Here is a 25,552-nt window from a genome sequence, read left to right as displayed (position 1 = left end):
AACAACCTCCACATTTTTTAATGAATCCTGGCAAACCTGCGTTAGAGTGGAAAAGGTGGTCCAGGGCTTTCCAAAATTATTTGACGGCTATAGATGCCTGTGGGTATTTACTGGTCAGAAAGTTGGCCCTGTTGTTTAATTCTTTGGGAAATGAATGACAAAGAGCTTTTGACCATCTTCCAGAAGCGCAACCACCGATTGAGGATTCTGGGGATGCTGGAGATTGGAATATGTTTGTGGAAGCGTAGAAAAGATTATCTAGACATTTTTCTGAGGAACCCAGTATTGTTTTAGAATGTTTGAATGTGTATTCCTGCAAGCAAGACTCAGTAGAATCTTTAGATCAATATGTTGCGGCCTTGAGAATCCTGGCTAGCACAGTAAAGTTTGAAAATGCAGTGGATCAGTCCATTAGGGACCAAATTGTTTTGACTTGCTGTTTAAGGAAAGTACAGGAGCATTTATTGTGCTGTACTAAATATTTAGGCAAACTAGGCCTTAAAGCTGCACACTATCAAGTGCTTTTGAAGAAAGAATCTCAAATTTTAATCACATTTATTACTCCGTTCGGAGCATTTGAGTACTTACGTTTACCATTTGGCCAGCATCCTCTGCTTGTATCTTCCAGAAGCTGATGTATTGTTAATTTAAGGATGTTCCTGGGGTACAAGTCTTCCAGGTCAATACTTTGATCTTTGCTAAAACAATTGAACAGCGCAATTGTATTTTAGATAAAGTTTTGTCCATTCTTTGTTATCATAGGATGACGGTATCACGTGATAAGTGATTAACCAATTCTGTTGATTATTTGGGTCACTGTATAACATCAGAAGGTGTGCAAACCAATGATGATTTAATGCAAGCCTTGAAGAATTAACCATGCCCGCAGAATAAGGATGAGCCAAAGTCATTCATTGGTTTAAGTGATTATTACGCTAGATTTGTGAGTGGATATGCAACTCTTAAGGAGCCTTTAAAAAAACTATTGCAGAAGAAGGAAAAAATTGTTTGGGAGAGTGAGCAAAAACAAGTATTCTGATTAAATCAAAATAGGTGCTTGCTAATGTGCCAGCATTGAAGACCTGTGTAAGCGGTGCTACATGTGTCATATTGTCTGATGATAATGCTGTAGGATTAGGTGCTGTTCTTTGCTAAAAGGTTGGTACTGAGGAACATACTATAGCTTTTGCCTCAAGGATACTCTCCAAAGTCGAAAAGAGGTACAGTACGATAGAGAGAGAAGCATGTGCCATTGAAAAGTCTAAAACATATGTTTGGGCTACAAAATGTGTCTTCTGTAGTGATCATAAGCCTTTGATGTATCTGCTTGATGACAAGGGTTGGTCTGCACCTTCTTCCAGACTTATTTGTATACTGTCAAAGTTACAAGAATTCAACTTTGATATAAGATTAAATACCAGGAAGAACTAATGCCCATGCATATTGTTTGTCAAGGTTGCCTCTGGAAGGAGAAGCAGATGGGTCTGTTAGTTTGGGTTTTGAGTGTGTAGTAGCTGGAGTTGATGTTGCAGAGGTGTGTCAGGGAACAATCAGTGAAGAGGAGTGGAACAAGGCATTTGCGGAAGATGTACATTTGTTGAAAGTGATTGATTATGTCATCAAAGGGTGGCCACCGCTAAAGCATTTATAAGGGGAGTTACATTGTTATAGACAAATCAGCTTATTGTGGAATCTGGTATTTTACTACGAGCTGATAAATTAATTTCTCCAAATGGTTTAAAGAGTACGATTATTGGATTGCCACATTCTGGACTTTTGGGTGACTCGCTGCCACTGCCGCTCGTGAGAGCCCGCCTTCCTCCTCGGCAAAGCTCCGTCCTGCTGCTTCTTGTGCCTCGTGTGCTCTTGTGTCGTTGCTGCCCCTTTTGCATTCTGTACCCTGTGACTCCTGTGCCCTTATGTCCTTTATTGCCCCTTTTTTTGCATTCTGTACCCCGTGTCCGCATTTCCCCGCTCCCCCGTGTCCCATTGGCTGCCCCGCTCCCACCTTCCAGCTGCTCCTCCCTCCCTCTGCCCCTCATATGGAGGCCGCGCCCAGCGGGCACACCGCTGGCGTGCCAAAGGCAAGCCCGTCTGCGCCCGTCCGTGCCTGGACCGCGCCCAGTGCCAGGACCCCTGGACCTCAGCGACACCAGCCCACCCGACTGAACTACGAGGACGCCACCCTCCACGCTCTCAACACCAGCCGGAACCCCGCCTGCCACCGAGCCACCCCGAAACGCACCCACGGACCCTTCACCTGCCAAGCCTGCAAATTCACCTGCCTCCAGACCCACACCACGCCCGCCAGGCCAGGCACCAGCAACAATCACCTCAAGTGCATCCTGCTCAACACCCTCTCCATCCACAGGCACGCCGTCGAACTCTGGAACCTCCTCGACACAACATCACCAGATGTCGCCTTCCTCACAGAACCCTGGATGAACGCCTCCTCAGCCTCAGACATAGCCATAGCCATCCCGGATGGCTACAAGATCACCCGGAGGGACCGCATCAACCAAACCGGAGGAGGTATCGCCATCGTCCACAGAAACACCATCCGCATCACGACCAACGCCGACGACACCCTCACCGCAGCCGAGCACCTTCACTTCCAGATACACACTGACCCCAAGACCACCCTCAGAGGTACTCTCATCTACAGACCCCCGGGACCACGCACACAGTTCAGCGAAGCCATCACAGACTTCATCAGCCCGCACGCCCTCACCTCCTCAGACTACATCCTCCTGGGAGACCTCAACTTCCACCTAGAAAACAACAACGACAACAACAACACCACCCTGCTGGACAACCTCGCCAACCTCGGACTCAAGCAACTGGTGAACACCCCCACCCACTACGCCGGCCACACGCTTGACCCAGTCTTCTCCACCAGCAACCACATCTCCTTCAGCCACTCCACCAGACTACACTGGACAGATCATAGCTGCGTCCACTTCAACTTCAGGAAAACTACGACCCACCACCACCCGCAACAGGCTCCCCGTAGATGCTGGAGCAAGATCACCACCGACCAGCTCACCACCGCCCTGAGCCAAAACCCCCCCACCAACACTACGAACTCCAATGAAGCAGCCCGCAACCTCACACAGTGGCTCACCAACTGCACAGACGCCCTTGCACCGCTGAAGAATCCTCCCAGCAGACCCGGCAGCAAGAAAACCTTGTGGTTCACCAATGACCTCAAAGACTCAAAAAAATCCTGCCGTACCCTCGAGAAAGCCTGGCGCCACGACCAGTCAACAGAAAACATGACAGCCCTCAAGAACGCCATCCGCAATCACCACCAGCTGATCCGCACCACCAAAAGGACAGCATTCAGAGAACGACTGGACAACAACACCCACAACAGCAAGGAATTCTTCAACATCGTTAAAGAGCTCTCCAACCCCAGCACCAGCAACAACGACATCACGCCCTCGCAAGACCTCTGCAACGCACTTGCCTCGTTCTTCCACCACAAGATCGCCAACATACACAACAGCTTCAGCGCCCAGACCACGCACCCAATCATAGAACCTACGTCCCCCACCACCATCCTCTGCGCCTGGACCCCTGTCAGCAGTGAAGACACCACCCGCGTGATGAAAACCATCCACTCCGGCTCCCCTGCCGACCCCTGTCCACACCACATCTTTAACAAAGCCGACTCCATCATCGCACCCCAACTCCAGAACATCATTAACAACTCCTTCGCATCCGCCACCTTTCCGGAGAGCTGGAAGCATGCGGAGATCAGCGCCCTCCTGAAGAAACCCACCGTGGACCCCACGAACCTCAAGAACTTCCGCCCCATCTCGCTCCTCCCGTTCCCCGCTAAAGTCATCGAGAAAACCATCAACAAACAGCTAACCTCCTTCCTCGAGACCAAAGGATCCCTCGACCCTTCGCAGTCCGGATTCCGAGCAAACCACAGCACCGAGACCACCCTCATCGCAGCCACCGACGACATCAGGTCCCTACTCGACAACGGGGAAACTGCTATCCTCATCCTCCTCGACCTATCGGCCGCTTTCGACACAGTCTGCCACCGCACCCTAACAAGCCGCCTCCACCACGCCGGGATCCAAGGAATGGCCCTGGAATGGATCACTTCCTTCCTCTCCGACAGAACTCAGCGAGTCCGCCTCCCTCCCTTCCACTCAGCGGCCACCAAGATCATCTGCGGCGTACCTCAAGGCTCCTCGCTCAGCCCCACCCTCTTCAACATCTACATGACCCCCCTCGCAGCCATCGCACGCCAACACAAACTAAACATCATCTCCTACGCGGACGACACCCAGCTGATCCTCTCCCTCACCAATGACCCCGCCACTGCCAGAGCCAGCCTCCAGGAAGGAATGAAAGACGTCGCGGAATGGATGAAGCTCAGCCGGCTGAAACTGAACTCAGACAAGACGGAAGTCCTCATCCTGGGACCATCCCCCTCTGCCTGGGACGACTCCTGGTGGTCCCCTGCTCTGGGCACCGCCCCCAAGCCCACGGACCATGCACGCAACCTAGGCTTCATCCTGGACTCCTCCCTCACGATGACCAAGCAAGTCAACGCCGTCTCATCATCATGTTTCAAAACCCTGTGCATGCTCCGAAAGATCTTCCGGTGGATCCCCACCAACACCAGAAAGACGGTCACCCAGGCCCTCGTCACCAGCCGACTGGACTACGGGAACGCCCTCTACGCCGGAACCACAGCCAAACTACAGAAAAGACTCCAACACATACTGAACGCTTCTGCACGACTCATCCTGGACACCCCCCGACACAGCCACATCTCTGCCCAACTGAGAGACTTGCACTGGCTCCCCGTCAGCAAAAGGATCACGTTCAGGCTCCTCACCCACGCTCACAAAGCCCTCCACGACACGGGCCCCGAATACCTCAACAACCGCCTCACGTTCTACACATCCACCCGTCAGCTTCACTCCGCCAGCCTCGCCCTCGCCACCGTCCCACGGATTCGCAGAACCACCACCGGAGGAAGATCCTTCTCCTACCTGGCTGCCAAGACGTGGAAAGCCCTCCCCACCCGCCTACGACTGACCCAAGACCATTTCTCCTTCAGGAAGCAACTCAAGACCTGGCTCTTCGAGCAGTAGCAGCACCCCCCCCGACCCCCATCCCAGCACCATGAGACCCTTGCGGGTGAGTAGCGCGCTCTATAAATGCCCTGATTGATTGATTGATTGGGTACTACATCCACTAAGAAAAGTTTAAGGTGTCATTTTTGGTGGCCCTATAGAGACAATCCAGTGGAGAAGTTTGTCGATAAGTGCGAGGAATGCTTACTTTCCAACAAACACTGGTAAACAAGGGAGTCTCCTTTGGTACCTACTCCTTTTCTGGCATGCACAAGGAGTAAGATAGCATAGAACTTTTCTGGACCCATTTCTCAGGTGACGGACGGGTCTAAGTATATGGTGGTGCTGATTGATTAATTTTCCAAATGGGTCTAGTATGAATTTGTACATGAAGTCATCACTCAAGTAGCTATTGAGTTTCTAATCAACATTTTTGAATTAGAAGGCAGCCCTTTCGAATTAGTTATGAATAATGGGGCACAATTAGTGTATGAAAAAATCTAATCTTATCTTAAAAACAAATGTATTAAACATTATACTCTAGCACTTTACAATCCCAGTGCCAATGGAGCCATTGAGAGGGTAAATAGGCTGCTCCAAGATGGAATACAAACAGCTGTCACTTGTGGTGTGAATGTTGAGGAGTTTTTAAGAAATAAGATATGGGCTTATCAGAATACACCTCACTCCATTACTGGGGTTTCCCCTTTTTCATTGATAGGGGGTAGGAATGCCCGCACAGGTTTTTTGCCTACGTGGTTGGATGGAAAAGCACCCTCAAAAGATGTATCAGAGCAGATAGCTTGTGATAAGCTCAGGTTGAAAGTAGAAAATGCACAGAACAAGATAAAGCAGTACCATGATCAAATGCATTGTCTAAGTAATGTCATAATTGATGTTGGTAGTTGGGTTATGCTACGTAACTTGAAGCCCAAAATATCTAAAGTGGATTTCCATTACAATGGTCCATTTAAAGTGAGTAAAGTTGCTCGTACATCTGTACGGTTGATGGATGGGCGTTGGGGGTCCAAAAAGAATTTAGTCTTTCTCCAGGATTTTCTAAAAAAATATTGTTAGGAGGAATTTAAGTATTCCAGGGGATACTTTATTCCCTGTAGGAGTTTTGCAGGAATGCGAACTTTCCAGACAGGAAAATGCTCTACATGATGCTCAGAAAAGTACACAATGAAATGTGTTGAATTCTTTGTACTCTTTGTTTTTTCTGACGTGGATACAGGTCATGGGGAAAATCGGGAGGAGATACATCCTGTGAACTCTCATATTAAGAAGGCAGCTGTATATCTGGGTAATGTTGTTATTACTACTAGGTGTGGTCGGGTGTCTAAGAAACCACGTTATTTACAGAAATGTGATGTTTAATTTCTTTTTTTGTTCTTGATTGTTTTTTTCCCCTTCTTTATAGGAGAAGGATGATGTATCTTGATTATCTGATTTTCTCTTAGGTTATCTTTCATTTATTACTTATTTTTTATAGAGTTAATTGAGTGGTTATTGCATTTGCACAACATGTGCTGTGTTTATTAGTTATTAGTCTTGCTCATTTTGTAGGAGGGGAGATGTTGTATCCTCTATTGCATCTTTCTGTGTAGAATGTTAATATGTGAGCGTGCCTTGGTTCGGTGGCATACATGCTTCCAGCTTGGAGATTCTGGAGTCGGCAGATTACGGTTTACTGTTGGAGCTTGTCTGCATAGATGCAAGCTAATGGGCCCGCTTTATATGCTTACTAAATATCTAATAAAATACATACTACTCATCTGAGCCTTCATCTCCACTCATAACAAGGGGCAGACAGCTAGGCAAGCCTACTTCTTCTTCTTCTACAGCAATGTAGATGTACCAACTGGTTTATCTCCAAATGTAAAGGGTGTTTGGTAGCCAGTATTGGCTTTAATTGATTAAATCACTTGAAGCTTCCCCAATGACACAGATGTATTCTTTTTGAGAGGTATTTTACGGGAGCTACCAGGTAAGGTGTGATCGGTGCTTTTAAAGGACAGTTATAAAAAACTTTGCACTACATACAGTCTGGGTATTACTAAAATCTATATTTTGAAACCAATTGTCGATTGTTAACCTTTTTGATAGTTTTGTGGCAACCTATTGTACACTGCATGTAATTGTAATTGCATTTAAATAGCGCTTACTACCCCATACAAGGCGTCAAATCGCTTTTTCGGCGTGTAGCACGCTACTCCGGAACCCATAAATGAATAGCGCTGAATTAGTACAGTGAAAATATTAAAGTAATTTGAGTGGTGGATATGTTAGTCAGTTATTTGGATTGAGAAGGATGGTGGAGGGATAGAAGAGGGGAAAAGTTTTGCATTTATATAGCACTTGCTACCCTTGATGAGGTGTTGAAGTTCTTTTGCGGATAGTAGCATGCTACTTCGGCACCCAGAAAGGATTAGTGTTGAATGAGTATAGTGAAAATATGAAAGTGATTTGAATGGTGGATATGTTAGTCAGCTATTTAAATTCAGAAGGATAGTGGAGGGATAGAGAAGGTAATGTAAGTTTAAAATAATGACATGTTCACAGTGCTTTCTGTCACAGACCAGAGTGAGACGTTGTAGCACTAAACACACACAAATCACTATTGTCCACTGCACTAACCACAATTCAATTCTGTGTCTCTCTAGTGCAATGCATTAACTGATAAGGATTCATAATAAGTGCATTTCCCGATGATTTGCATAACTTGCATTTACTTTTCATTTAAACTGCGTGTTATTATATATGTAGTTACCTGAAGGTGAAAGACTGAAAAAAGTTTACAGAATATGTTGTTTTTTTAGCCACACCTTTGACCACGCCCTGTGCTCACTCACTCCGCCCCCATTGCGCATAGCATCCCAGTTCCCATACTTTTTTTAGTGCACCTCATCTGCTAATACAGATTTGCATTATGAGCTTTACTGATATAAGTTTTACATTTTAGTGATTTTCATAGCTAAATAAAGTCAGCGCTCCATCTGCATCTTTCAATTTTTTTTAAATATGAAAAAACAGAACACATATTCTTATGATTGTTTCCTAATGAAAATTTATTTAGGCATCATTATACCTTTATTATTTCGGATTAAAGCTGTACAGTATATACAAACACGTAAAAAGAGTAAAAATACATTACATACATAAAGAAAATAAATGAACGATTAAAATTAAAAACAAAGTAAGATCGACTCGCCTCAAGGAGAGTGTCAAAAAGGCACACCCTTATCAGTTAGGTCGCCGTATGAATACGGAGACAAGGCAAAAAAACACACGCTCCATCTGTCCTGTAACATAGTGCCGTGGCTTCTGTGCAGTTCTCTATAACAAAGTACTTATGCAGGTGTATCAAATACTTTCTGCACTAGCGCCTTCTTATAAAGTACAGAAGAGCACAAAATGGGTCGTATTTTTTAACCTCACACACACACACAGTAACAAAACCCCTTAGCACTCCCCTGAACGTCCCATTTTCCAGCATAGGTTCGCCGGGGAGTATGCTAAGTCTAAATTTAACACAGGACAAGCTTGTCCCAATAGCTCTGGCATAATCTCATCCAAATATGGGACAACGCCTATATTTAACTTGATAGATGTGTATCCCATAATAAAGCACATATCACTTGTGTTTTGGAGTAGCAGCAGTTCTAACTTACTACACCAATAACCATGTGCATATTCCAGCGTACAAGTCGGGGGTGGACTCGAGTGTCTGGAGTTCCACTATTTGTTACCTTTAGTCGAAGGCTGAAAGAGCAAGAGAGGTGTCCCCTTGTGCCCCAGCACTGCAATTGTTTGCATTTGCAAAGACTGTAACTAGTTAAACTGGCCTCCTGTCCCGGTGTTAGTTCACCCTCAGGGTCGGACTGGTCTAAAGGGTAATCAGGCAGTGCCTGACAAGCTGGTCTGACAGGTAAGTGCGAGGGAAGTTTTGGGCCTGGTTTGTGCTGTTGATTTCTCTGATATTAAAACAAACATTGCCTGCAGCAAGCTCAAATGCTTGCAGTCTCCCATACATTGCAAAACACCTCTATACAGCGTGTCTCTACAAGTTCAAAACTGACTCAATTTGCAAACCTTCTCCACTTTTTACCTATCTATTTCACTAAGGTAGGCCACATTATTTTGGTGCCGGGCTGCAACAGCCCCTTCATTTGGGATTTGTGAGAATATAGTGGGTGCGGGGGGGGGGGGGGAGATTATATTTTAAGCTCTTAACTGAAAATGAGATGAGAACTCCACACCTTTAACCCTTCTATTGCTTAACAAACTACAACTATGAATCTCTTTTGGGCTTTGAACCTGGAAAATGAACACAAGCAAACCACAAACATGCAGTAACAGCACTTTCTACTGTTCTATAATGCACCCAGCATATTTTGTTTAATCTCCAAGTGAGTTTAAAAATGCAATTGCTAAGGTTCATATGTTTATTTAAAAATATTAATACTTTTAGCCATTTCCGAGTTCAATTTCACATTGACAAGTGGAAAACATACTTGTGATTTAAAAAAAAAAGCAAAATGAAAATTTTTTTTTGCTTCACATTTCATTGCGATTATGCTTATTTGCTGCTTTTGCGCAATAAGCCCTTCCCTTTTATGTGAGGAATATTAGAGGGCCATTACTTCACTTCTTGTGACGTCACTTCCAGTGATGTTTATTTTAAGTTTATATGCTAATTAGGCCTACCACTATTTTTCTCAGCACCTGTGCCTTAGCAAATACTCTTGCTTACTTCATATTTACGAGTGCTGGATTTTCTCATAGATCTACGCGGCCATTCCATGCAGCATTTTCTGAGTTTGGACTAACCATTTACACCTCCTTGAAATTTCTATGTGTGTAAGAGCCTGGAGAGCTCATTTATGTATTTCAGCAAGAGCATCAAACAGTAGTCTAATCCACAGCATGACAGGCCATAAGGCAATTATGTCTGATATATTATGTAAACGAAGTTATTTCCTTCGTGCAATTTGTGGTATGCCTGTGCCCAATATAAGAGGTGATCTTGGAAGCTGTCCACATGTTTAACAATGCTATTGTTTTTAGGGCACCACCAGACTTCTGCCCATAAGCAGAGAGGGCAACTGCTTTTGCTCTGTATTCCCGAATGATTGAGCGTATGGAATAACTTTAAAGTTTATTTTGCACCTTGGAAAGGCACTAGCATGCTAGCACGGAATGCAAGGCACTTTTTCCCTCTAGTGGTTTCAGGATAGACTTTAGTCTATCCTGATACTCAAGTAGTCAAACAGCTTACCCTTGTGAGCAGTACTCCATTTACGGAAAAGGGGTGTTTCAGTGGGTGTTTTGTGTTTACATTCTTGACCATATGCTTGATTTTAGCAATTTGGCAAAGGCATTTTCTCCACAGTTCTGTTCAAAACCTTTGTTTTTTAAAATCATCTTTCTTAATTTTCCAAGATCTTATATTACATTACCGTATATTGCTCTGCTACATTTGTATCTGTTGTACAGGAACATAACACGTAACACGTTTAAACATTGTTAACTTACAAATGACCAGTTATGTGTAGCTAAAATTGGCAGGTAAGGTTGTTCGATGAGACGTAGAGGAACCCATCTTAACAGGATACCATATCCTATACAATTACATATGGTATGTAGCAGGAGGATATTTCGTTAGAAATCCTACAATTAATTAATAATAAAAGGGAGGGCTTTGAAGCAGAAGAAGGAAATTCCTTATTGGAACTGAAGATATTTTCTGTGAAAAGGATGCACCGGAGCAGACAGATAAACTTCTTGAAGATCCAACGAGGAAGAACGGTTTGAATTTCCCAGGGATCTGCGGTGAGAGAAAACCATGCATTTCGGCAAATTGATAATCTGCTCCCTACTGGAGGCAGGCCAGAATTGTAAAGGTTTACAGGAGAATTGTTCTCCTTAGTTCCGGTATCCCCTGGAATGGAAACCTCTGGATCGACGGGGATAGAACTGGGGTTTGTAGCCAGGGTAGAGATTGACCCGAGACTGCTGGTCGAAGGAGCTGCTATAAGGCATAGCCTTTGTGGGATAAGGGCCGGCAAAGCGTCTCCTACCATTGCTGGCCCTGGCAAAAATCTGAGAATAAAATATTTTCTTGCAAGGAAGCTGGACCTTGTCCATTGTGGCAAACGTGTAGGCATACTTTCCAAGGTCTTTAATAAAAGAATCTTCAAATAAAAAGCCAGTAACAAAATGACCTTCTTCTTTAGTAGCCAGAGTACTAAGTTTAGGCTCTTTTTAGGAAGTGGGATTTTCCTCCTTTCCTGTGAGATGTGGGCATTGGTATTGCTCAAAATGCATATAGTCCGTTGGGTCCAGTTCAATAAGGTGTCTGGATCCACATGCATGCCTTCCATCTTTGCCTAAATCCCAAATTCTGGTCAGAGGACCAACCAAATTTACAATCTGATCTTGACAATTGGGCCAGGCTCTGTCAACTCCTTTTTTTGGATCTTTCTCATACTTTGTGAAAACCATTAACATATTGGGATCAATAACAGGAGTAGAAGTAATGTTGTTGGGAAGGGAAGGACGGGGACATTTAGATTTCAGCTTATTACATGAAGACTTATCCAGAGTGTGGCAAAGGTAAAAGGACACATACTAAGCCACATTCTCTGAAGAGAACCACTCAGTAGAGTTGGGGTGGTGAATAAGGGATGGGTCAAACATGGGTGCCCCAAGATGGTCTACATAATCATTAGATACTGGGTGAGAAACACCACCATCATAATAAGGAGGAATATTTTGCCTTTTCTACGTAGGCCATTAATTTGTAGGATCTGGAAATCCATCAAAATTGTTGGAGTCATACACAACATCATCATCATCATCACCAGTGTCTTTAAGATGGGTAACTTGAAGGGGAGACCAACGGAGCCCCGAGAAAGAAACCTCTCGGGTGGGGGGGACTAGTGTTCCAAGAAGCGCCCTTTATTAGCGACTTCAGAGGTGGCTGCACATTTCTTGCCCTTCTTAGAGGGACCTTCAGAGGGGGAAGAGAGAATTTTAGAAAGGGACACTTCTAAATTCTTTGAAACATCCAGCATGGAGACTGCTACATCCTGCTGAACAGAATCCCAAATAAAGGATTTCAAATTGTCTTTAAACACCTGGGCGTCATCCACTTTAGATGTAGTGAGACAATTAATTAGTATTAAAATTGAGAAAAAGTGCATATAATATATTCCCCCAAAAATTTGCAAATGAAAAAAGCTGTTTGAATTTCCCCTAATGGAAAGGAAAGGGTTAACTGAGGAAAGAGGACTAGAAGGAGCGCCTCAAGGAGAAGGGGTATGTTAATGGGGGTTGCCCAGTCAAAGAGGAGTGGCCAAGGGAGGAGTACAGCCAAAGAGGATGTTACTGCTTAGTGGTGAAGGAAAAGCCTCTTAAGCTCCGGAGCGCAGCGGAAGGCCGGCAAGGGGACTGGTGTCTGAGGAATGCAAGTATAAGCACTGAGGGCAGCAGCGAGAATGGCAAACATGCTAGAGGAAAACAGCGCGTTGTCAGCGAGCGCGCACAGGAGATAAGCGATGAGAAGCAACAACATTTGAAATATTGAAGCAAAATAACCACATTAAAAGCAATCTCATGAAACACTACTAATATGATGTGAGTAAACATGAAAATAATCCTTAACTTGACTGCAAGCAGCAAGAAAAGAGGAATTGTTGCTCTCAGTCAAGGTATTTATTGGGTTACTCGACGTGCTATTGGTGCTTCTATTGTGATGTCATTGCTTGGAGTTTCTTTATTCAGGTTTTCTGGCTAATGTAGTTTCATTTTAACTTGTCTGCTATTTAATAAAGAGCAAGAAAAGACAGCCTAACATGAGCCTTTGGTCGTGTAATAAAATTTAAAGGCCTTCTCAACTGTTCAGTTCAGTCAAGCAAGGAGATTGGCCGATAATTTGAATGGGAACCTTTTTTGTAAGTGGGTTTAATTATGGGAGATATCCAGGAGTCCGAAACAAAACTAGAGTGTAAAATGGCATTAAAACTGATAAAGGTAGTGGGGCTAGATGATTATATTTGTTGAAAGAGACCATTAGCAACCTCATAAGGGTTTTTTGGTCAACAATTGCCACTCTCACCGCTCCAAGGGTGATAACCATGATTGATTCTTTGTAATTTTCGCTAAACAATAAATCATCCGGGAAACCAACACAGGCATTCCCTAATGAATCCAGCCGACTGGTATGCTTCTCCCATCCCCCACACCCAGCTTAAGGCAATTTGGCCTCCCTGACTATCCTTGTGACACAATGTCCCAAAATCGTTTACTGCTCCTCATGTTCTGGAGCACCGATTTCAATGTGCTCCATCCTCTCTGCTGCATCTGGCTATTTTTGCTCAGTTAATTTTTGCTATTCTTTCTTTTGGTATCTAAGATCCGTTCTCCCATCATGACTATGGTATCAGGCTCGCAATGCTCTGGTAAATAATTTCTTTCTGATTCCTCCTCAGACCACTCATGTTTATCATTAACCATTAGATGGTGCAAGGGTCGTCAGGAGATGAAGAGACGAGATGTCATCAACCACTCTCACAAATGTCTGATCCATTTCAAACCTGTTAAGAAAATCATGTAAGGGCTTTTCGCCAAATTCTGCTTCCACCATGGCCACTATCCATAATGCCCTTGTGACAGAGGCTCTTATTTATAATTTAGTGAATGGAATACTCCATTATAAGCGTGGTTGTTGGTCAGTCCACTGTATTGCAAGTGCGTTTTAGCCTATGACATTTGTAATATTGATTAACAGGATATCCAGGTATATATCATCACAAAACACTAGATATGGCTTTAAGTTGTTATGTTTTCATGTTAATACTGTGCTGAATTGAAGCCACTAGCTCTGAAGCAGCTACTAGTTGCTCCATAGCAAAACCAAGGGAGATGACGGACGGAGTGGTGAACAATGCAAGCACTCACCCTCAGTCAACTGATCTGGGTTTAATCCATCATCATTCTTTAGCTCACTTCGCCACCCCAGTTCAGACATGGCCATATGCAAATCAGTCTGACTCTGTGCCTCATGGGAACAGTCCAGCCCGAACTGCCAAGCCATGTTTTCTCTGGACCGGAAACAAGCATCCTGGGACTGGTTTCTGGCTAATAAGCCGTCATCAGCCAGGCTAGCTTGAATCCAGTGGCAAAGTGTGCAAGGGACCCACGTCTGGGCATACCCTGCCAACTTAGGGCGAACAAAGCAAAACCAAGGGGGATGATGGACGGAGTGTTGAACAATGCAAGCACTCACCCCCAGTCAACTGATCTGGGTTTAATCCATCATCATTCTTTAGCTCACTCCGCCACTCCAGTTCAGACATGGCCATATGCAAATCAGTCTGACCCTGTGCCTCATGGGAACAGTCCAGCTCGAACTGCTAAGCCGTGTCTTCCCTGGACCGGAAACAAGCATCCTGGGACAGGTTTCTGGTTAATCAGCCGTCATCAGCCAGGCTAGCTTGAATCCAGCGGCAAAGTGAGCTCCTTAGTCACTTGATCCTTATTAGGTTTTTGCACTGTAAGATAGGTTGCAAGGAACTCACGGTCACTCTCCACCCTAAAAAGACTTAAATAGCTGCAGATATGAATGTGTTTCTGCCATAATGCTAATGTTTTACACAAGCATATTGCATATGAGAAATGCATGAAATATTGATATTCAGAGCACTAAACCCTATCAGGCATCCACATGCTAGTATACCTTTATGAGTTAATTAAATGTGGAAATATATAAGTTTCAACTTCATTTATTAAAAAACACAAAATAGGTCTGGATAAACATGTGCAAAAATGAAGAAAAAAAATATTAAGATATTTCTCCTCGTTACGCCACACCTTGGGAGGAGTAAGGATTTGGCGCATCCCCAGGTTTACATGATGCATCATCAAAATCTTTGGGTGTTGCGTTCACCGCCAAGCAGAGTAAGGTGATGCAGTGATTTGCGCTCTGCTGCCACACTCAAGATTTATGAGGCCACTCAGAGTCACGCAGGGTAGCTTTGTGTGGCTTCATAAATCTGATTCTCAGTCCTACATCATGTATGTACCACTTTATGTGGTACAAAGGTGCCGCAAGGCTCTCATAAATAACCTCCTAAGATCTTAGGGGCAGATTTACTAAGGCTTGCGTTGTTTTCCCTGCAAGACAACACAAATCCTTGACTTGGATTTACTAAGCCACGCAAAGCCACTTTGCCTGGCTTTGAGTGATTAAGCAAATGCAAAGTAACATAGCACATAGTGTTGTCATTTGCTACTTTCCGTTGGGTAGGCGTGACATAGGTGAAGCATGGTCATTTCCATGTATCCACCCATGTATTATGTGCAAACCCAAATTTCAAAAGATTTGTAAACTTGGGTTTGTACCAAAATGGTGAGCCAACACGATAGAGGTGTAAGTAAGAGAACTATCTTTATTTCTCCTTGTAAATTCCTCTTTCCTTGTAGAAAGAGGAATATCCCTCTCAGGATAATATTTCCTGCACAAAAACAATCCTGGCTGTAACATAGGCACCCTCGCAACATGGTGAAAGGGTTCCAGCGCGAGGAGAGAGCACAAATGCTCCATATTTTTGTAAATGTGGAGTATTTCTTCCCTCTCTCTTTCACACAATGCAGTGCAGCAAATTGCCTTGCTGAGCTGTGTTGCCTTGCCGCACTGCATTGTGGGAAAAAATAGTAAATCCCGGCCCTAGAGTCTTAGAGAGTGGGGAACACCAACACTCTGAACTTTGATAGTTCGCTTTCCTCTACATGCTAAAGAAAGCCACATTATGTATTAGGGCCCCAGCACTGGGTTTCCCTTTCGGCTCCATAGTCATGTGCCTGATGGTGCCACAATCCAGGGATCACACACTGTTTTATTCATTTATTTATTTATAATCTTGTAAAGCACACAGTTACCCAAAAAGGGTTTCCCAGCGCTGAGCAAGAGAGAAGATGAGAACTGTACAGCTTAAAACAGCCAGGTTTTTAGGCCTTTATGGAATACAAGTAAGGAAGTGCAGTTTCTCAGGGGCTCAGGAAGTGAGTTCCACAGTTTTGAACCCAAAGTAGAGATTAAGCCCCCCCTCCCCAAGTTAAACCTTAGCACAGTGCACAAGGCCAGGTTCCAAGATCTCAGCATGCATGTGGGCTGATACTGCACCACCAGATCCTGTATGTAGCATGGGCCTCTTCCAGCTCTGGTTTTGAAGATGTAGCACATGGCTTTGAACTGAATGCACTTTGAAACCATAAGCCGATGAAGCTCCAGGAGAAGGTGATACACCGAGGCATGCTTCAGGAGCCAGTACAGAGTCTAGCCACTGAATTCTGAACTATCTGTAGGAGACCAATGGATGCTTGATCTATTTCTAAGTACAAGATGTTACCATAATCCAATCTAGACAAGATTAGGGCTTGGGCCACAATCCTTTGGGCTGATTGGGGAATCATTCAGATGATCTTTCTCAAACACTTGAGCACAGCGAAACAGGTGGCGGCAACTTTGATCACCTGAATCTTCATGGAAAGATGCTCATCCAATACAAATCCCAGATTCTTAACCTTGGGGGACTGGACAGGGAGAGTTCCTAAGGATTCCAGCCAATGTTGAGGGCCCCAGATTTGGGGATTCTTGCCAAGGATCATGACTTCCATCTTATCACAATTTAGCTTTAGTTATTGTTCATCCAAAAATTGATACGCCCGCAAGTCAAGGTTCAGATCGGACAGTCCATAACCCTGTGCAGATGAGAAGGAGAAGATTATTTGAGTGTGATCTGCATACGAGAATATGGTCAGACCACAACTTTCTACTATATCTGCACGTAGGTGGATGTAAATATTAAATAGCATAGGGCTTAACACTGAGCAATATGGGACAGAAAAGACTTGGAAGGTCCGATCTTTTAGGAATAGTACTAACCAGACCAGCTCTCTTCCTTTGAGACCTAGTGTTGCACATCTTTTAATCAAGATAGAGTGAATCACAGTACCAAAGGCCACAACTAAGGTCTAATAAAATAAGCGCAGCTGTTCCACCCCTGTCCGGGAGTCATCTGAGGTGATCAATGATCCCTAGGAGTGCGGATTCAGTACTGTACCCAGCCCTGAAGCCCAACTACGAGGGATGTAGAAAATGATGGGCCTCTACATACATTGTAAGCAGTGCATTTAAATGTTTCTCCAAAATTGTCGAGAAACGAGGCAGCAGGGAAATTTGACAAATGTTTGACCAATTGGTTGGGTGGCATTGTTTTGTTTTTAGGAGTGGGAGTACCATTGTAGGCTTACGGCTCTGTGGAAAAGAACTCTCTCGTAGAGAGAGTTTAGGAGATTTACCACCATCTGTATCAAATCTGGATAAAGAAGGCCAAGTTTAGAAGGAGGTAGGGCATCCAGCGGGAGCACGATTTAATAGACTGTAAGATGTCCGAAAAGGTTGAGGTATCCAAAGACACAATGACTTCAGCTTGGCGGTTTGGACCCGGCATGTGCATGCTGTTGTTATGCTCTTATAGGAGTAGTTCGACATATGGCTGGGCACTAAACAGCCTGTAGATTGTGCTCCACCTTTCAGATTTTCAGACAAATGAAGATGAATATCTGCCACCTTTTTGGTGAAATTATAAGGCCAGTTTCTCATACTGAGTCTGACAAATCGAAGGTGCTGGAGACGTTTTATAAGGGTCAGAACGTTCAATGACCACATTGAAGAGTGTTTTAGGACAGTTTTGGGCATTAGTGATTTTGGCAGAATAAAATAATGCTCGAGCTTTCCTGCAGAGCCCCTGATAGTTTTTTATTGCTGTTCTGTATTTAGCCTTAGAGTCCTTGTCAAAAGATTTCCTGTTAGACCTGGCACCATTGGCTTGAGTCTCCACTGCATTTTTGCCTTTGCCTCCTGTGTTTTTGCTGTGTGTTGGACTCCGTTTTGTTGGTCTAGATGCTTTGGGCACTTTGCCACTGTTGTTCAGTGTCAAAGTGCAAGTGCTCCCTTTGTAAATTGTTGTTATGGATTAGTGATTCCATGATTGATTGGTATATTTGATTTACTTGTCACACCCTAGTGTAGTGCACTGTGTGTGCCCAGGGCCTGTAAATCAAATGCTGCTAGTGGGCTGCAGCACTGATTGTGCCACCCACAGAAGCAGCCTGTAAAATGTACCTCTGGCCTGCCATTGCAAAGCAGTCTGGGACTGCCATGTCGACTTGGCAAGTGCACACACTTGCCAGTCCCTAAACCTTTCCTTTTCTACATATTAGTCACCCCTAAAGTAGGCCCAAGGTATCCCCTGTGGGCAGGGTGCGGTGTACGTGTAAGGTAGGACATGCCCTGATGTGTGGGGCATGTCCTGATAGTGAAATACTGTCAATTTTGTTTTTCACTATTGCAAGGCTACCTGTTCCCATAGGACCGAATGGGGAGTTTGTTGATAACATCTCATAAACATAACTGGCCCTGGGAACATGGTAGAAAAATAAAGTTTAGTATCTCTGAACTCAGAATGTTAAAATGCATCTTTTAGTGAGGGTGATTTTTATATTCTGTGATTGAAAATACCACTTTTAGAAAGTAGGTATTTTCTTGCCTAACTATCCAGTGTGCCTCTGCTAGGTTTGTGTATTGCATGTCTGGCTTTTGGATGACAGTGGCTGGTAAGGAGCAGCAGCTCCAGAAGTCTGATGAGTCAGGGCTGGGCTGAATAGACCTGGGCTGCATTTAAAGGTGGGGGAGAATTCTTTTCACCTGAATGAGCCTGGTCTGCCTTCAACAATGCTGTCTCCACCTCCTTCCACGAAGCTGCACCAGTGAGGACAGAACTAGTTTTGTTTGGGTACAGACACTCTCTGCCTTCAGAGAACAAAGGATTTTGGTGTATAAAAAGAGGGACCCAGACCCCAGAGTTTTAGATCACTTCTGGGAATCAAGAGGAACCTTTGCCAAGGAGAAGAGGTGGAGAAGCTGAGGAGAAATACTGCCTCTGTGCTGTTTGCTGTCTGGGGTTTGGCCTGCAGTGGCTACTTGCTGCCAAGGAAAGGAGAAAAGAACGTTGCTGTTTTGCTTTGTCACCTGCTTGAAAGAAGATCTCCAAGTACTTGAAACTGAGCTTTCCTCCTGTTCTGAAGTCTCACAGTCCAAAGACTTCACCGCCAGCTCCCCTGAATTTTCCTTGCTGGGAATTCTAATCTGCAGAGAGGTGCCTGCTGGTGTTCTGGACCTCTAGTGACTGTTTTCCGCTGGGAGCTGGAAAATCGACGCAACTTCAAAGAAGAGAGACGCATCCGCACCTGTTTCCAATGCATCGCCGAAGAAACCGTCGCAGCGCCTGCCGCTGCTTAAGAAATCACCGCATGCCGCATCGAGTGCACCAATCTCTGAAGTCCGAGATCATCACACCTAGTTTGACACAAGGCCTGCTGTGCAGCTCCACGAATTCATGCATCTTCACCGGATTGTCGCATCACGATGCCAAGACCATTACATCGTTGGGGGACTCAGTAAGAAACACATGCATCACCTTCCCTGAGTGTAAGAAATCCCAGGTACCTTGTGAAAAAAGTGGTGCATCTGCAATTCCATTTGAACTGAACTATTACTACCATCTGAAAGTTGTATTTTTATTACTGTATTGTGGATTTTTGTTGTTTGGTCTTGTTTTGGTTTAGATAAAGATGACTTATTTTTCTAAACTGGTGTGGTGTCCATTTGTAGTGCTTTCACTATATTACTGTATGTGTTCTCAAATGCTTTACACACTGCCTCTGAGATAAGCCTATCTGCTTGTGCCAAGCTACCAAGGGGGTGAGCAGGGGTTATTTTAGAAGTGTATCCCCTTACTCTGACTAGAAACAAGGGTCCCTATTCGGACAAAGGACCTACCAACTAGAGAACCCCATTTCTAACTCTTCCAAAAGAGTGTTTCCAGGCCCTTACAGAGTATTCTCTCTAGCCAAAGTGTTTAATTAAACCAGGGATCCGATGGATAAGATTCAGCAGAGTGTCTAGATGTACAAGGTAAAATTGCCTTCAGAAAATTCATGATCTAATTGTCTATCAGCCCCTGAATAGAGTCAACTGTTTGTTTAAGAGCAGGTTTGGTGCTCAGCATTTGCCGTTCAAAGCCGGGTCATCCAGTTTTGACAAATTCCTGCACTTAGTTGTAAGTTTGGTCAGCCCTATCGAAGGAGTGGTCGGGGTCCTAATTGAAATTGTATTTCTAAATGTTCCAACCAGAGTAATGGTATGGGAGGATCAGTATACAGGTCCTTCACATTGGAAAAGATCAGATCCAAAAGGTGTCCTGCTTCATTAATAGGAACAGAGTTACAAATGGCCTGATTTAGAACACCCAAATCCTCAACAAGAGAATTTCTCTGACTACATTTGGGGTCTTCCAAATGTATGTTGAGATCTCCGAGCAATGCAAAGTTTGGGAATCTACATTATACGGGACCAATAGGTCTGAGATGGTGGCACACTAGGGGGTAGCTTGTCCTGCCAGTGCCTAATTTGTTAAAGAATGTGTCCCGGTGCCCAAAGCAGCCACGGCCGGTGCTAGGTGTAACTGCAGGGCGGTGACGTAGGGAGTGGGAGGGGCAGGGTGGGGGGTTGTAATGTATGGATTACGGACCTTAACAGGTACGTAAACATATAAATAAATAAAACGAATTTCGTTGTGTGCACTGCATCACCAAATGCAATGCAGTGCGCGCAACGAAATTCGTTTTATTTATGTATATGTTTACTTACCTGTTAAAAGTCCGTAATCCATACATTACAACTAACCCCAACCCTGCCCCTCCCCCTTCCTACGTCACAGCCCTGCAGTTACACCTACCACCGGCCGTGGCTGGCCCAAAGCTCTGCTCATATGCCTGCAGCCAGTGCTATTAAATGTTGGTGCTCCAAATATCAAGGCTGTGTAGTCTTGAGGCCACTTTGTGACTCTAATCTATTACCAGGCATTTCCTGCTCCTTTATCTCACTCTTGTCCATTACTGCTTTCTCCATTTGTGGCAGTTTTCTATCTTTCTTTTCCTCCTTCTTTCCTCTTTGTGTGTTTTTCTCTCTTTTGCTCTCTGAATATATCTGATGAGGAAAAATAAGTCATGCTCTCCTAAAATAGATGCCGTTAGGCACCACCAGCAACCACCGGCTCAAATGAGGCATTGGTCCTACCCATTGCCAGGCTCAAATTAAACACTGGTCCTGCCCATTACCTGGCACAGTGGGACCCCTGAAAGTAGTAGATTTTCAAAGTCAATCAGAAGAAGAAGAAGACAACATTTAATGTTGATTAGTAAAATCATACATCATTTTCAATATTTTAACGGTATTGCAATAGTAATTGCGAATTAAAATGTAGGGAATAAAGTGCAATGTAAAGTCTCACTCAGCACTCTCATAAAGCAATATTAATAAAATAGACCTGCCAGCTTGCAAAACATTTCTACTCTGTGAGGAGGGTCGGGGTCTTGAAGGGGCCCGCCCCATCCTCACACAGCCTGAGACACTTTTAAATTCACAGCTCCACGCTGCCCCTCCAAATACAAAAGCAAAGCTTTTGAGGCCGCCACAGTTGTTCTGGGGAGGTTTCACACCTCATAATGGACATCGGCTGAGCAGAACCTCCAAACAATTAGCTGGAAACTTGCTCTCTACAGAGGTTTCCAGCTAATTGTGTATGATATCGGCTCCTCACCATGCTACAGTGTGATGGGAGCTGTGTTGTGTGACAAACTGTGGTAGTGTGTGGGTTGGAAGGTCTGTAAAAGAGTAAAGCATAGACAAAGTTTTGTAAAATACAAAATGATCCAATATTGTCCTGCTACACAACTCCTTTTTTGAAGAACAGTTTTACCATGAAAGTTGCTTGTCGGCTGTATTCAACTTTATTCTTGCAGCCAAGGTATTGCTTTTGCTTGGAACTTCGTCAGGGCTCTTATAGAGATATGAGTATACTAGCAGCCCGTCCCGACGTTGTCCGGGAGCAATTAGGCTTCAGGCCCCCCACCCGCCCCAACGTTGTCCGTGGGTCCCCCGGAGCATTCCTCCATATATTGCAGTATCATACCTCTATGTTTACTTTGTACGCTTTTGTAACCTGCACACGTCACTTTTTCCTCCTGTAATGCAGTATTATACCTCTATGTTTACTTTGTACGCTTTTGTAACCTGCACACGTAACTTTTTCCTCCTGTAATGCACCGTTTGGCTCACTTTTGTAATGCTCCGTTTGCTTCCTCTTGCTCACGATTGTCATTTTTGCTCACCGCTCCTAACTAAATAAATAAATAACCTACCTTATCCGCTGCTCACCGCTCCTCCCCGCCTGTTCGCCGCTCCTCACCGCCCTTCCGCCACTCCTCACCGCCTGTCTGCCGCTCCTCCCCGCGCCATGTCCGCCGGTCCTCCTCGCGCTCCTGGACGCCGCTCCTCCCCGCGCTCCTCACGTCGGCACGCACGTCGCGGCTGGCGCTTCTTCCAAGGGACTACTTTTTTTCAGTAAATTTTTTAAATAACGGATATTTATTAAGTTTATATAGCCTATGTCCATCTGCACACCCTGACGATTACAACGATGTAATGTGTATTAATTGGCGCTGTGGTTCCCGAGGTTACCCGCCTCAAAGGTTCAAAGTTCTTCCTTTATAATAGTAGTATAGATTCTGAATTGGCCATTTAGAAATTGACATTCATATTGCGATCATCAACCATTTTTTAACCATTTTTTAATTTACCAATGTTGATATATGTATTCTAACAGCATCCTCATAGCGTCTTAAGGTTTTCAATTAATTTACACCTGTCATACACTATGGTTCTTCATATATAGAGCTGACTGAGAGGTGCTCTTTCGAGCACACCAGGAGACAGGACTATTATGAATCTCCTTTCTTATCAAATGGACACAGATGAAGATATGTTTATTAAAAGCAGCTGACAAAAAGTGCCTCTCGTGTTGGTCAACTTAAGCTTTAAAGCCTGAATTGAGGAACAGACTGCCTTTTGCTGTACACTTGCCCTTCTCATGCATTTATATGGTAGCCACAATAGGCCAAAAAAGTGTTTTTGCCACAAATTATGTTGTTTCAAAGCATGAATGAACAGGAGTTCGCGTATTTTTAAAGCTCCGCTAATCCTGTAATGCTTGATGAAAATAGCAAAAGGGATTTCAGCGGTAGGGGGGTTAGAGTTGAGGTGGTTTTTAAGCAGTTAATCGGTGCCAGAATTGATATTTTGGATTATGACCCTGTAGGGCCAGAAAGGCATATGTCACTGCCTTCCTGACGAGAGCTCAATTTGCCGATTAGTTCATTTGAAAGGGAGCTTGGCGATTTCTCTCCAGGAAGCCCTCTGAGAGACGTTTTTTAGTTCAATACTTTGCCATTGTCAGCTTTTATACTACCACTGAGTAGATTGTAGTGTACTACTGCAATCGTTTTGGAACTGCTATAACCCATGTCGCAAACATATCTTTGTGAACCTGAAACAATTTGACAGCTTCGAGATTGAACCAGTTTACCTTTTCGACTCCTTTCCTGGTATGGCTAAGCTGTTTATAAACTCATTTCCTACAGTGCCATTTGTTCTCAGCTCATGGTGAGAGTAACGTTATTTGAGAATGTTGCCTCTATTTAGTATGTCATGCTGAACTCTTGAAATATATTCTGCTATAAGAAGGAGAGAGCAATTATGTCCTCCCATGTTTGAGGTGCCTCCATCAGGCTGATTGTAATGCAGAGTAGTTCCAAACTTTTTCCCCTCAACTATTTGATACATAGTGGTAAGACACTGATTGCTCTCTTCCCTTAGATTTTAAATAAGACGTGTTTTTGGCTGGGTTTAAGTGAGTATTTGAGTGGTTTCTTCCAGTATTATCTGCGTGGCCAGGGATGTGAGCTTTGTCCTTATTCTAGTGTTTGAAGATGCAACAGAGGTGTCTTTGTCTTTAATACCAGATACAATGGATGCAGTGGGAAAGTTTGAATTAGTGGGGCTATTAAAGAACTGGATGAGCCAACAATGTTGTTGCTGCTTATTAGCGGGTTAAGCACTGGAGCAATGATGGAGGATTTGAATATCTCTTGTTCTCCTAGTATGGTGTACACAACTGTAATTTGGTTGGATCACATTATAGTTGGCTGTTATTGCCATTGATTTAGGTAGTGGAACTGTATTGCTAGAGATAGTTTTATGAGCCGATGGTGCCAAGTGAGACCTAGAAGGTTTTGGATGTATTGAGAATATTGGGTACGTCTTATCATTCAGCCTAATATTGTTGGTGCTGTTAGCAAAATCGATTGTTCTATGGGCTTTGTTTAGCTTTCCTAACTTTATATTTTGCTTTCAGAATAAGGGCTTTGTTTTAGCACTACAAGTCATGGAGGCTCCTAAAGGTGCTATTCATCCTAATGCCATTTACTTATTCGAGGGTGAGAAATGTATTGCATTATTTTGGACCAAAGCTGTTTCATTGTTTGTAGATGTGGGATATGTCACAAAGTTTTGATCAACAGTCACTAGTAATTGTAAGCTCAGTTTCAGCATGGCAGCTTTCTGTAGCTTATTTCACTGAGTAGAGAAGGTGGAATGTGTTAGGCTCTTAAGAGACTCAACCAATGAAGATAATATGGAGGGAACATTTCCAGTTTATCAAAGTGACTGAGCAAAGCTCAGTTCTATTTTGACATAGAGATATAATTGGAGCTTAAGTTGGAAAGCCTTGTACCAATAGATGGTAAGAATAATGCCAGCCTGGAGCAGTTCAATTTGAATTTCTAATTAGTCCGATAGTCAATTTTAGGTGGAAATAGAAGGGTCCAGAGAACGAGATAAATTGGACAAAGCTGTATTCATTCTCTGTTGACTACTGTCAAGCAAGCATTTAATTCTGTAGATGATGTGAAGCAGTCATACTGAGTGGAAGTTGCACAAGCTGTCTGAGTGTCGGAGAAATTAAAAGACTGTTTTTCAAGTGTGTGGTAGTCAGAGATATAAAGTTTGTAAAGTTCTGATATTGAGGTTATTATCTCAGATAATATACAGTGTCGTTTTGACTGGGTTATGGAATGAAGCAGAATCAATTTGGAAGAATGTGTGCCGGGTCTCTCTCAGTTTATACAGCAGGAAGGTTTGTCTTCCAGCAATTATTCCTCACTTGGGGTGTGTACTTCAGCCTGAGCAATCAGAGGCCTATTCTGTGATACGTGCAAATTCGACTGAAAGCGATCTTAGTGGTTTCTTTATTATTCTGTGGGGTATTGCCTGAGATAGAAAAAGGGTGCGTAACTGTAGAGATCGAAATGTGGTGATTTGTTTGAAGGGGTACCTCATTAAAGCATTGATCACTTTTTGAAAATAAAAAAAGTATCAGCACAACCGTATTAGGGGAACATTCCTTGCGAGAAATGCGCATGCA

Source organism: Lissotriton helveticus, chromosome 9 (genome assembly GCF_964261635.1).
Source record: "Lissotriton helveticus chromosome 9, aLisHel1.1, whole genome shotgun sequence".
NCBI classification, from domain to species: domain Eukaryota; kingdom Metazoa; phylum Chordata; class Amphibia; order Caudata; family Salamandridae; genus Lissotriton; species Lissotriton helveticus.
The sequence above is the reverse complement of the archived record's forward strand: the minus strand, read 5'-3'. Positions refer to the sequence as shown.